The 13,784-nt window shown below is 44.5% G+C and overlaps 1 pseudogene; it reads right to left on the reverse strand.

The window, feature by feature from the left end:
* Positions 1-1,799: 1,799 nt before the first annotated feature.
* On the reverse strand, positions 1,800-13,411 carry LOC147678639 (monocarboxylate transporter 13-like; annotated as a pseudogene).
* Positions 13,412-13,784: the final 373 nt, after the last annotated feature.

The raw sequence follows: 13,784 nt of genomic DNA on the forward strand, positions 1-13,784 counted from the left end.
AATGCACAATGCACATGTCACTATTGCCGGCTATCGCCGGATTTTTTCGCCGTGTTAGCGCGTTATTATCAACGCGCAACACATATAGCGATAGTAAATCCTGCGATAGCCGGCGATAGTGAACATTAGCGTGTGAAAACAAGCATTGTTTTCACGCGCTAATGTGTGCCTTGTTAATATGGGGGGTGGATTCAGCTTTATGATCCACACCCCCATGTTAACAATGCCTAACGCCTGGTCAGACCTGCGATAAACATGATTATCGCAGGTCTTTTCCTCCCAACGCCTGCCTTGGTGATAGGGTGTTCCCACCTCCAACCACATTTTACATGTGGTTGGACGTGGGAACGCCCACTTTGCATGTCATTAGCGATGTTTCTCGCTGACATGCAAAGTGGACTTGTGGCAGGCGTTGCAATGCCCTTGTTAATAGGGCGCTGGAAGTATCGCCCCTTTCTAGGCGAATTGTGCAGAGAAAGCGGCGATACTTCATCTCGTTAATATGCCCCTTGGTTCTCTGGACCATGATAGGTGTCTAAGGGCTAAAGAAGATAACCTCTTCTACTCTGCCACAATGGCATAGGGATTCTATTCATATAAAATGAAACCTGTTGCCTGTTGGGATTTTCCCCCTAAGACTGATGAGTGGAAAAGTTCTGAAAGACAGAGAAAGCTGCTGATGACTTAAAGAGTAAAAAAAAAACAACTACAGCTGGGCATTTGACCTATTGAATTGACAGGTAGTAATGAGAAGACTTTCCTCAAATGGGAGCCTTGGCCTGGTGTCAATAAAATTGTTTGGAGAATATGGAGACAGTTGGAGCCCCCCACACCCACGAAACACAGCTGTAAAACATTTTCTAAAAGTTGGGACCACACCACATTGACGTAAATCTGTTTTTGAATTCTGATTATTTCCCATTATTTTATTAACTCAACATAGCGAACAATAACATTTTGCATGTTTTACATTTTTTATTCTATTTAATTTTTATTTTACTAAATTGCTATAGGATTTCTAACTTATGTTTTTACTAAAATGTTGTTTTCCTCTTGCTGCACCTGTAGCACATGAAATATTTTCGGAAGAGGGCCACATTGTGTAAGCTGAGTCAGCACGATGAGCCAGGGATTCCTCACAGAAATATGTTTATCTAAGAGGAATTATATTATTTAAAACTGTGAGGTCATCCACAGCTCACTGCAGACTTTCTCTTCAGTAGTCAAGCATTCCCATCTCCTACTTCCTTTGCGTCTGTTATGGACCTGGGTACAAGTGCTGTCAAGCCCCTGAGCATCCCTTTAGAGACCCCCATCAGTGCTCCATTGAGGACCTATAAGTGAATTATGAAATGGCTGGATATATACACTATACCCTATAACCTATATTGTGCAACCCTTATTGTTACGGTGCTCATATAATGGTGACATTGAGAACCTGTGAGTGTGTTCTCAAAATCCTTCATTTGCCATTGGTGTTCCTGTGTCTGCTCCTTGGAGCCCCTGTGTATGACCCCGCTGACCCGCATAGATACATGAGTTGGACCTCTAATATGCTCTCTGAGGCCTTCATAGATCTGCTAATTTCAGTCCTCAGCTTGCCATGATTGCCATGTGTTTTTCTTTTAATTATAATCCACTTTGACAGAACACTATTCTTTACCTTTGAAGACTATACCTCTGTATGAGTATAAACATCTATTCAGTAGTAAGGATATCTGGACCTGACACACTGGTGCCATTTATTGGTATTGGTATTTATTGGTTTTCCCAAAATGACTATAACTAACCGGACACATTTATGTGGTCTTCGAGGTGTCCATAGATTGGTCCATCGATGATAGTCTCATCAGCATGGTAGATGCCAGTGGCTCCTCTTCAGTATGTGGCAAATCACTTCTCTTCTGCATCAGGCAGGGCAATGGCGTTCCAGGGGAGAACACGCGGATACACATCATAAAGCCACTCCCGACTAACGTCAGTCCCCCAAAGACAAGAAAAGAGACTGTGAAGCCCCCGGTGAGGTCTCTGAGGAATCCTGAAAAAAGACAAGGGTGGGACACAAATAGTGGCCATCATGAAACATGAAAGCTGCAGACAACATGCCTAAAAGCCAAACTACATCTCAAACCCTGCCCCATTGGCGTAATAGTTCCTCCTAGCCCCGTCCCAGCTAGCCAAACTCCATAAAGTCTCCTCTACTATCTATCTATTTATCTGAACCCTCTTGTGCCACCTTCCCATCAACACCAATGTTTCTTTATGTCTGTTTCAGAGCCATTTTTTCATCCACTTTCAATTGCCTTCTAATGCCCAGCTCACTTCCAATTACCTTTAGTGGCTTCTCATCTCCATCTCAAATCTCATCTCCTCCCTTCTTACCTAGGCTTGGACACTCCCATTTCCAAAGAGTGCCCTCTAATCTTTTAAACTATTTCCATCCCAATTCTAGAGTCTTCTCAGTTAAATGCTCGCCAGACTTCTGCCACAGTCTTTCTAATACCATTTAATCTTCTCCCAGACTCTTCTAGTGCCCTTTCACCTCCTTTCCAACTCCTAGGAGTGCCCTCACAATCTTCTTATTCCATATTCATCCTAATTCCACCATCATGCTTACTCTACTGCCCTCAATTATTCTTCCCAGGCATTTCTTATTCCACTTAATCTCCCTCTAGCTCCTTCTAGTTCCCTCCCATCTACGTCCAATGCGGTTTCTGTTGGTTGCCCTTTTGAATCCCCTTCCCAGCTCCTTAATTGGCCTGTGTGATGGTGTGGCAACATCCGCATACAACACCGTCTTCCTTCAAAAATACTAAATACAATTTTCGTGACTTAGGAAAATACTGGGTAATCAATTTCCAGTGTACTGCTACAAAAATAACTTTAGGCTAAAACGGTCTTTACTGAAACAGTTTCCACCTCCTTTGTTACTTTGTGGGCAGTCTACAGGTGTTGTTGCATGTCTTTCTGGTTAGCTTCAGCATCTGCTATATTCCAACGCATTATGCAACATATTTTGAAAGACTTACCCGAAGTTGTCTGTTTTCAGGATAATATTCTTCGGGCCATATGTATGAAGCCAAAAATCAGTCGCATACGCTGCGAATCGTTAAAAATAGCGTTTGCGACTAAAAAATCGCTAATCGCAATGTATGAAGCAAAAAACGCATGCAAAATAAGGAATCGCAAAATAGCGATTCCCAAACGTTGCGAAAGTGGTAAATAGCGATTACAATAGCGATTTCCAAATTTGCGATGAAACCCGTTAGCGAAATTCGCAAAACTGGAAATCGCTATTTAGAAATCGCAATGGAATGTATCAACCAATCGCAAATAGCGAATTAAGCAAAATCGCAAAATAAGGAATCGCAATTACCATCAAGTGGGAGCAGGTGGTAACCAGGTGCAAAGTATAAATTGAAACCCAGAATGCAACACACTCCCTACCACAATGTCCGGGCTGTACATGATAGTGAGGAGGCGAACAGTGAGAGCTCTGGCGCAGAGGAGGAGACGGCAGGAGAGGATATTCCGGTTGCGCACCACCATCTTCCAACGCACTTAGGAGGATATCTACACCCATTACAGACTGGAGGAAGAGAGCATACTTGATTTGATTGAGGAACTCAGGCCCCACCTAGAACAACCCACCCGCAGGACACAAGCCCTACCCACACACATCCAGGTCCTCTGTTCACTACACCTGCTGGCCTCAGGTAGTTTCCAGGGGGTCATAGCCTCTGCAGGAGGGGTGTCACAGATTGCCCTGTCGCGCTTCTTCCATGCGTTCCTCGACGCCATGACACATAGGATGCAACACCACATACACTTCCCCAGCACCCCACAGGAACTAGCACAGACCAAGCAGGAATTTTACAACATAGCCCAATTCCCCCACGTCATAGGATGTATAGATGGAACACATGTTGCCATTTCACCCCCCTCAAACATAGAGTATGTATTCCGGAACAGGAAATGCTACCACTCACTGAACATACAGATGGTGTGTGATGCCAAAAACATAATCACCGATATAGTGGTAAAGTACCCAGGAAGCACACATGACGCCTTCATATTCCGTCACAGTGGGCTATACCGTAGACTCTCAAGAGGGGAATTTGGAGAGGGATACCTACTAGGTAACAGCACACACTGTCAGCCTATATTTCTCATGGCCAGCATGTGCATCGCAGTGACTGACCTTTAAACATTTCCACCCACAGGGGACAGTGCCTATGCAGTCCGGGATTTAATCCTGGCACCCTAACTGAATCCTGCCACTGCTGGGGAGCGGCGCTACAACCGGGCACACATTTCAACAAGAGGCACCATCGAGAGAACATTTGGGATTTTGAGGCGCAGATTCAGATGCATCCACAAAAGTGGAGGAGCCCTCCAATACAGCCCTGAGACGTGCTGCAAAATTGTTGTAGCTTGTGCCATGCTCCACAACATTGCAACCAGGAAAGGGACACCTATGGAGTTGAGTGACTCAGAATCCTCTGACGTGGAGGGACCTGGACCCATACACATGGAAGCTGGCATAGCTGCTGCTGCAGCTGAGCGACAGAGGCGTGATGAGATCATGCAGAACTACTTCTAGGTGAGTGAAAATGATACAATGACAACTTCTTGCTTTGCAAACGTGTTTAATTCCCAAAGCAACAATGTCACACATCCAACAAAACATGGATGAACTCTCCTAAACCGAAACACATGTTTCAATCACAGTGCAACAAAATCAGTCATTGGTACAGCAAGTGCTACACTGTTGCTGGCCCCATATCCCCCCTGTGTGGAATAGTCATTTTGCTGCAGTCCCTATTGTTGTGTGGCAGGCCTGGTGCTCTGGCCACTATGGCTCCTCTCAACAGTGGGTGGTGGTGTATTTGAGCTCCGCACCGACTGTGAGTCCTCCTCACTGGGGGTAAGCACCCCGGGTCCAGCAGTACGCAGCGCACGCAGCTCATCCAGGGTGGCAGTTGACTGCACTACCACAGTGGCTATGTCCTGGATACCATGTGAGAACTCTCGCTGGGTCTCTATGGCACGCCTTGCCAGCATATTGGTGGAGGAGGCCAGGCGATTAATAGCACGCGTGTAGTGGTCCATGAGGGCCATTTCTTTGCGCCTGGCTGTGCGTTCAGCTCTCAACTCTGCAATCAGCTCCTGCACAGCCCCCCTGATTTCCTCGCGTATTCCTCTGTTCCCTGCCCTGATCTCTCTCTGAATGGCCTTCATGTGTTTCGCTTGCAGGCGGTGAACCTGAAGCATGTGCATTTCTAGGCCGGCAAACACAGATTCTTCTTGTTGCACACTGGAGCTGATGGCCGTACGGGGTCTACGCCTGCCTCTGGACTGTGGTCTGGACTCCTGCTGCTGGGGTACTGGTGCATCAGACTGCACATTTTCATTTTCCTCATCCTCATCATCCATAATTCTGAATGGCCCGACGTTCCTCCTACTGTGTCCCTGTGGTCGGATGAAAGGACTGCCCTCCCCATCTGTATCATGGCCATGTCTGCCTTCTCCTGAGACTTGGGGTCCTGTGTCAGTTGCACTGGCTGTAGTCTTCCCACTTGCAGGTGCTGTGGATAGAACAGCACACATTACTTATTTTTTCATTACATGTGATATTCAAATAAATTATTTCACAGTGTTCCCTGACTTTACTTGTGTCATTCACCTTTCCTGACCTGCACATGTGTACATTGTGAAATTCTGATGCTACATTCTACATTACATTGCTGTGACTGCATGTGTACTTGCTCTAGCCTGACATGTGGTTCCCCTAATCCCTAGGTCGCTACAGGGGGTTGCTGGGGGTGGTTTAGGGTGGGGAGGCATGCTTCTTACCTGGTCTTGCAGCTGGTTTTGCTGAGCTGTCGAGCACGGACACGCCCGCAACACTCTGTGGAGGCAGTGTGCCCTCTACCAGCTCCTCCAGTGGTGTAGAGTCAGGGACGTTGGAGGTTCCCCCACCGGTGAGCTGGGACTGCTCCAGCCTGGCAGCCAACTTCTCCTTGGAGCGCTGGCGCAGGTCGTACCTGCTCTTCCGCAACACTTCAACTGTCCTGTGGGTCACTCCTAGGGCATTCACTTTGGCTTGGATGCCCTCCCAAATCCGCCTCTTGCTGGCTTCTGGCACCTTGTGGGAACTCCTCCCAAATAATGCCCCATGGTGTGGCACCATTTCGGTAATGAGGGTCTCTAGTTCAGCCTCAGAGAACTTGAGCTTCCTCTTCATGCCTGCTTCCCCTTCTTGCTGCTCCTGCTGGCTTGCTGGGACATCCTGGTTTCCACCTTCTGCCATGGCTCCTCAGTACCAAACAACACTCTCACACTCTCTGTCTCAATCCAGAAGCACCATGGGAAATCACTCACTTCCTGGATGGTGATGTCATCATAAAGCATCAGGATTGCGATTGGATGTTTCCAGAAAATTGCTAAATTGCAATATTTCGCGTGGGAACATCGCAATTTAGCGATTTTTGGGGTGCGGTTGCGCAATTTAGCAATTTTCTGGGTGCGGTTGAGCAATTTAGCGATTTTCGGGGTGCGAACTCGCTTTTTTGCGATTTTTTACATTTAAGGAATCGCGAATACCCATCGCGCAAATATTTAGCGATTTTGGGCGAATCGCTAAATATTTGCGATTGAGTTGTTACATCCCGATTTGCGATTCTGATTTTGCGATTCGGTAATGATCGCTATTTCAGAATCGCAAATCGTTTTCTTCATACATATGGCACTAAGTTCATGGTGAGGTGGAGGAGAAACATAATCAGAACTTAAGGAATGTTTGGAGAGTTCAAGAGATACAGAAAGAAAGAAAAAATTAGGATCCATAAACTACTTTGGCCACATCATTTCCCATGAGGGAATAAAGTCAAAACATGATTTAGTCATAGTAGTAAAAATGGTACCGTCTCCCAGTGATAAGGAGCAGCTCAAATAAGTCCTAGGTCTTACAAAATATTGTTTTAAATATATAAAAAATATGTTGTTGCAGTGTAGCCCCTTTAGAACTATATTTAAAAAGATGGTCCAGTTTTAACACAATGACTCATGTAAGAAAGTTTTCAACGTGATCAAGGAACAAATCTCTTCATCCCCTTGATGTTGGGAGAAACACAGATGCCAGTATAAGAGGGTCGGGCTGACTTTATCTCAATGGTGAACAGCAAACAGTAGCTTGAGAGTTCTGCACTTAGGTCCCTGAAAGATGCCTTAGCAGAATTATTCTGTAGTGAAAAGAGAGGCCCTAGCTTGTTACTGGCCAGTGAATCATTTAATACATGTCCTGTGGAGAAAGCAGTTCACTGTTTGTACTGAACACAAACCATTAATTTATGATTTCACTACTAAAGGTTCAGAAAGGATTACCCTTAGAATGTTCAAATGAATCATAGGGGTAGATGGCTATAACTTTGTCATGGAATGCTTACTTACAGAGAAATTTAGCAGCCGATAGTTTATCCTGCTTACCAGTGACAGATATAGAAAAGGAAAGTCACACAATTGAAGATGGAGCTCTGAATACCAGACTAGAAACTTTTACCAAAGATGAGTAGGATGTGGAATATGCAGAAGATGATGTCCTTATCAAAATCAACCAATATATAGATGATCAACCTAAAAAACAAGCTTTGGAAAATAACCTCAAACAATATTGCGATGAGAAAGATGAATTGCATTTGTAAGTGGGAAGCTTACTGAGAGTTGAGAAAATGACCCCCCTTTTAATGTGATAATATATGGTGAGAAAAGGTAAATTGCCTCGTGGGGGAATGTTTGCAGTTAACCAAGGAGAAGGATATCACAGGCAAGGAAGCTCTACAGGACATGGTTTGGGTTTACCTACCACACCCAATCCTGGTACAGGATTGTCTAAAGTTGTGTCCCTCCTGGCACAAAAAATGTCCCCTTCATGGATCCACAGCAGAATATTGAAAACATAGTCAGGAATGTGCAGAGGAAACAAGGAAAGGTTGAGGGAAATGGTCGCAAAGATTTCACTATGAAAAAACATACCTGGCTAGCCAGAGATTGGTGCTGCATATTTAGACCAGAGATCCAACAAACCAAAATTGGAAGAGTTCGTAAGAATGCAATTGTGCTGAAGATTCGCCAGGGTTCACGCATGAACATGATATGAAGATCCAATCTTCATGAACCTTGTTTGTCAAGGATAAATAGGAAATCATAACAGATGGCATGGAAAAGACCAATGCACATTTAGAGTTATGACAAGGAGGGCAACCAGAAATCGCACCTGGTTTAAGGTCTAGCAAATGTGCAGTCTTATTTGAATCATTTCAAAACCAAGTGTTTTATATCATATGTTGTGTATGTAGTTGAGAAGGTGCACTGTAATGCAAGACCTTAAATACTCTATTTCCCTTCTTTCTCCTTTCCCACTGACCCTTTGGTATACTATATAGAATATTCCCGAAGAGAATGTAGGAGATCCTCTTGCACGAGGATAATTTGGGAAACAGTCATAGGGTCACATTTTTGACTGAAGCTTTAGGATAACGAGTGGTATTCCCATATTCTTGAAAAAACTCTCAGAGAGGGATTTGGGGCCCTGAAGTGGAAAGGAACTCCTTCATGACCACTTTTTATGTCCTCAGGAGCGGCTTGCCTAACAAAAGTCCATGGTATAAAGTTAATAAGAGAGGAACAAAAGACCAGATAGAGCATGCAGGGACATACACAGAGTTAGTAAAAGTGCCCACACTCACACAAAATTGTGTGTGACATGCTTCATCATCGGGTCTCCTTACAATACACCCTGGTGTAGTCACACACAGGGTGGAGCATAGGGGAGGGGGAAAAACATCAAACAAATCAGACAAATACGGACAAATGTACACAACAGTAAGTACAAAGTGTTACCACACTGACTGGTAAAAGACGTGATAAGAATTAGTGCAGTGTAAGTGATAATAAAACTGCCTCGTAGGTACTCAAACCATCTTTTGATTCCGGAGTCCCACGGACAGGATTAAAAGTAAGATGGAGTGGGTATATTTATTAGAAACAAAGACTCACATCAACCCCCCATAAGTAAGACTGCTAAAGTCAACATGTTTCGACCAAAGTGTTATGTGCCCAAATTTACGGGTCTCAACCGTCTTCTTCAGGACTCCCTATACATTCCAGTCCCCACTGTATTACCTTATTTAGGTCACTATTCAGGGTACAAAAGAGCAGGCGTGCACCGTCCTAGGGACAGTTGTGTCCTCGGAGGGTCACCCAGCCCGCTGCCAGTTCAAGCCTTTTGGGTTAATAAACTCGTATATGTATCCCGGTGGTTAGAAGGGGAAAGCCTCCATTAAGCAGGATTCCTGCTCTTTTGTATCCTGAATAGTGATCTTGGTCGAAACATGTTGACTTTAGCAGTCTTTCTTATGGGGGGTTGATGTGAGTCTTTGTTTCTCATAAATATACCCACTCCATCTTACTTTTAATCCTGTCCGTGGGACTCCGGAATAAAAAATTGGTTTGAGTACCTACGAGGCAGTTTTATTATCACTTACACTGCACTAATCCTTATCACGTCTTTTCCCAGTCAGGGTGGTAACACTTTGTACTTACCGTTGTGTACATTTTTCCATATTTGTCTGATTTGTTTGATGTTCCCCCCCCCCCCCCCCCCCCCTATGCTCCACCCTGTGTGTGGCTACACCAGGGTGTATTGTAAGCAAACCCGATGATGAATCATGTCACACACAATTTTGTGTGTGAGTGAGGGCACTTTTACTAACTCTGTGTATGTCCCTGCATGCTCTATCTGGTCTTTTGTTCCTCTCTACCCCTCTTAGTGTGTGAAGCTTAGTTCAGGAGGGTTTGGGGTAGCAGAGTCATTTACCCTCTCCCTCTTATTTTTTGTGTGAAATAAAGTTAATAAGAGACAGACTCCAGCTGCTATATGCATGTGCATACTAGAGTAATCTGTTAATGTGTAGTGACTGGTGTTGTCACTCAATGCTATATTTTTGTAGAAATAACCAGCTACAACACTGCATATTGTTTCTTCTTTTCTACCCATACCCAGCCACATATTCCTAACCTCATCCAAGTCCAATATTTATTATGCATTTGTGGTGTGGTGATGTTTTCCACTTCCTACCCTTTCATACATCCCTCTTATACTACTCTATTTCTTACTCCCTCTCTACTTAACTTCTCCAAAGTCCCTTGCAATCTGATTTACTTTATTTCAATTCCTTTACCTGAAAATGGGGGACCTAGCAATGCACTAAAGCCCATGACCATCATGGAGAGCCCCACAGCACTGGTCGTCCTCTCAATGGTCACCAGATCAGGCAGCACAGCAAAAAACAGTGGTGTAAAGGCACCGGTGTTCAGGCCATAAATGAGCCCAAGGGCCATAATGCCAGGGAAGGTGCTGCTAAGGGGCAAGAAGAGCAGACTGAGCCCAGTTGATGAAGTCCAAAGCACCAAGAGTTGCAACGTCGTAAGTAGCTTAAGGTCAGCAAACCATCCTGATAGAGGGCGAAAGCATGTGTCTGCTAGACCTGTCACTGACATGAGAAAGGCTGCCTCATAGCTGCTAAGGCCCATCTCCTTGCCGTGTAACACCAGGTGGACGTAAACCAGGAAGTTACCAGCAGAGACAAGCAACATGCCAGCTTGGTACAATACAAAGCCACGGTTCCGGAACAGACTGAGGTCTAGGTCAGAGGCCATCGTGCGCAAAAACAAGGCATACTTAGATGACTTCTCTACTTCTAGTTGGCCAGGGCGGTGGTCTTGCGGTGCACGGACTGGTCTAAGTAGAGCCCCACAGATGCACAGGTTCAACTCTATTGCTGAGATGATGAGGAGGGCCCCTCGCCAGCTGTAGATGTCAATGAAAGCTTGGAAGAGTGGTGAGAAGAGGATAGAGGAGAAGCCATTTCCAGAGAGTGCCAAGCCCAGTGCTAGGCCCCTTTGGCGGACAAAGTGCTTTGGAATGGCGCCCATGGTTGGTGAATATACAAGAGCCCAACCAAAACCTGAGAGGGAAGAAAACCAAGATTGTTATGATCTGCCTCAGTTGTAACACACACCCACCACTTGTGCCATGTTCTTTTTCTTGGTGTGCTTCCTCAATGTAGTCCAATTAAGACTCTGAGGAACCGCTTTTACACACAGGCGCACATACACACACACACACACACATCTAGACACAGAGCTACCACAGAAAACCCATTTGTAGCTTCCTGTAGAAATCAAAACTTCCAGGACACAGAACTTATGAATGACTTTTAATGTAGCTCCCTGCCGGTAATAGGTATCGAAAACGATGAATCATATTGGTTACATCAAAGAACAAAGAAAACAGAATCCTCACAGTCAGAACACAAAAAAGCAAAAGACAGGGAGGGAAAAGAGAGAGAGGACATAGCAAAGGGAAGGGGAAATGCATGATAAGACTCAAATAAAAACTATATGAAACAATTAAAAGCAGGATTATGAGTAATAAAACAATGTGCAAACTACAACATTCCTCCTCGTCATTGCTTCTAACAGGGTAGCCCTTGAGTCATCTGCGTGATGGAACCTTCTGCACTAGATTCATACACCATATATTCACACACTTGTGTGGAGGGAGTTGTGTGAATCAGAGATGTTTTATAGAAGTTCTCCAATGTCTTTGTATTCTATTTATCAGGAAATGAATTCAACATGTTTTCTAGGTCCCTTCTCGGTCTTAAATGTGAAGAGAGTTCTGCACTTGTCTATTTCAAGTAATTTATTCCACGACACCCCGGATGTTGAACTACCTTCTAGCTTTCAGATTCCTTACTAACATACGATTAGATCTAAAGACCTAACTGAATGTCACATAACTGAGAAAGTAATACATCAAATACAATGGGAATGAAGGTAGAGAAGCAATAAAGCAGACCAAGCCATGAACCACTACGCTATCCCCCAAATTCCCTTTGTGTAAGTGTTGCTCATGAAAAAACTCCTAAAAGTGTGGGGGCAGTATTCAGTATGAAGGAAGAAGTATGGTGCTAATGACCACATCACATGTACTCTCTTGCTTCCAAAGTATGAAGCATCACTCCCACACACTCATAGCCCATCCTCCATTCACAGGGAATGTCTCTTACCTGTCAAGACTCCAAGGGAGAGGTAGAGGTGCGTCAAGGAGCTTCCAAAATGAAGCCAGTACAGTTCCCAGACAGGTGAAGACCCCTCCAGCCATCACCACAGCTCGCTCCCCATACTGCATGCTGAGGGCGCTGCCAACTGGACCTGATGGAACAAGGAGGAAAAGACACATTGGGGTGAGTGGGGAACACATATAGATGGATGATCATGATGGAACCAACCAACAAAGGGACAGCACTTTTTTGTATCCTTTACTGTTACTTACCAATAACTCCATTAAACCACATACAAAGTGCATACACCCTGTAGTGGATATCTTGGTGCTGAAGACAGCAATCACATTTAGGAGGAAGCACAACCAGCTGGCTCTGCAAGTTCTGACCAATGGTTATGTTATGTTACATTTTAATCATGGTCAGGCACAACTTAAATTTGAAGGGCAGGAAATTTGAAACTCTGCACTGTAAATGCCCTTCTTTCCCACTAAGGTTTTTTGTAGCTTGTTTTATCTTGGGGTCTCAGTATTGTTTATTAACATATGAAGAAACTTACCTTTAAATGAACATTGCCAGCATCCAGGATTCCTGCTGTGTTTGGATTCTAGGGCTAACGGACGGAGTGATGGTTGGAGAAATAATCAGAGTTGTGGGGATGCTGGCTGGTGGGCTTGTTTAATGGAACTAGTTTGTATGAAATGAAATCCTTATTAACCATACCTGATGTTTTCTGGGTCATTACTATTTCCTAACTAAATATTGGTGACTAGTATGAGGACAGTTTACCACATGTGTGACGAGCCCACCAGTTGAGCACTAGACAGCACAGCTGTACATTTCTGTAATTGAGGTGCATCAGAGTTTGGCCGCTGTAGTACCGGGCGGTGCAGCTGTGTGGTCGTGCAGTTTTGCTGAAGAGGAGTGCTGGCCAGCGTTTCAATGGGAAGATTTTGGGAGGCAAGCTTGCATGTTATGTTTATCGTTATGCCCTTTGTTCTTTAACCTTGTTCCGCATTCGTGTATTCTCCTCCCGCCCCTTCTCATGCCGCGTCCTCATGCCCAAGTGTTCTATGACGTCCTTTGGTTCTATGGGTAGAATCTTGGACATGGGCAATGGTTGGAGTGGCAGGTGCGGTTCCTAGGAGCTCATATGGAGACGTGCCCTTGGTGTCAGTGGCGTTTCTTGAATAAAGACATTTCAACTTACCTCCAGTGTCATTCGTATTTACAAATTTGGCGACGAGGATGGAATAAATGGCTGAGGTGGAGTAAGATTCCATATGTTGTCTGATGCCATAACGATGAGAAAGGATGTGAAAAAAATTGGTGGTAGAGTTACAAGAGGTAGATCTTACATTTAAAATGTTCACTCCTAAAAAATATATCACGTCAAGGATATTATGTGATTCATAGAAAGACACAATGTAACTCTGCCGATTGAAGAGAAGAGGTGTGCAAGTCACCGGATGCATGGAACGCACGTCGGTAAGTATATTAGTACAATAATGAATAAAGTTGAGGGTGTTACAGTTGAGAATAAAGTGCCAGGGAAGTGTAAGATGATGCAGATGGTAAAACGATGCACTACAGCAGAAAAATAAAGGTGTGCATATCACCGATGAAGAAGATGCACGTAGAACTGCATTTGAAACA

This window comes from Lissotriton vulgaris, chromosome 12, assembly GCF_964263255.1.
Source record: "Lissotriton vulgaris chromosome 12, aLisVul1.2, whole genome shotgun sequence".
Lineage (NCBI taxonomy): Eukaryota > Metazoa > Chordata > Amphibia > Caudata > Salamandridae > Lissotriton > Lissotriton vulgaris.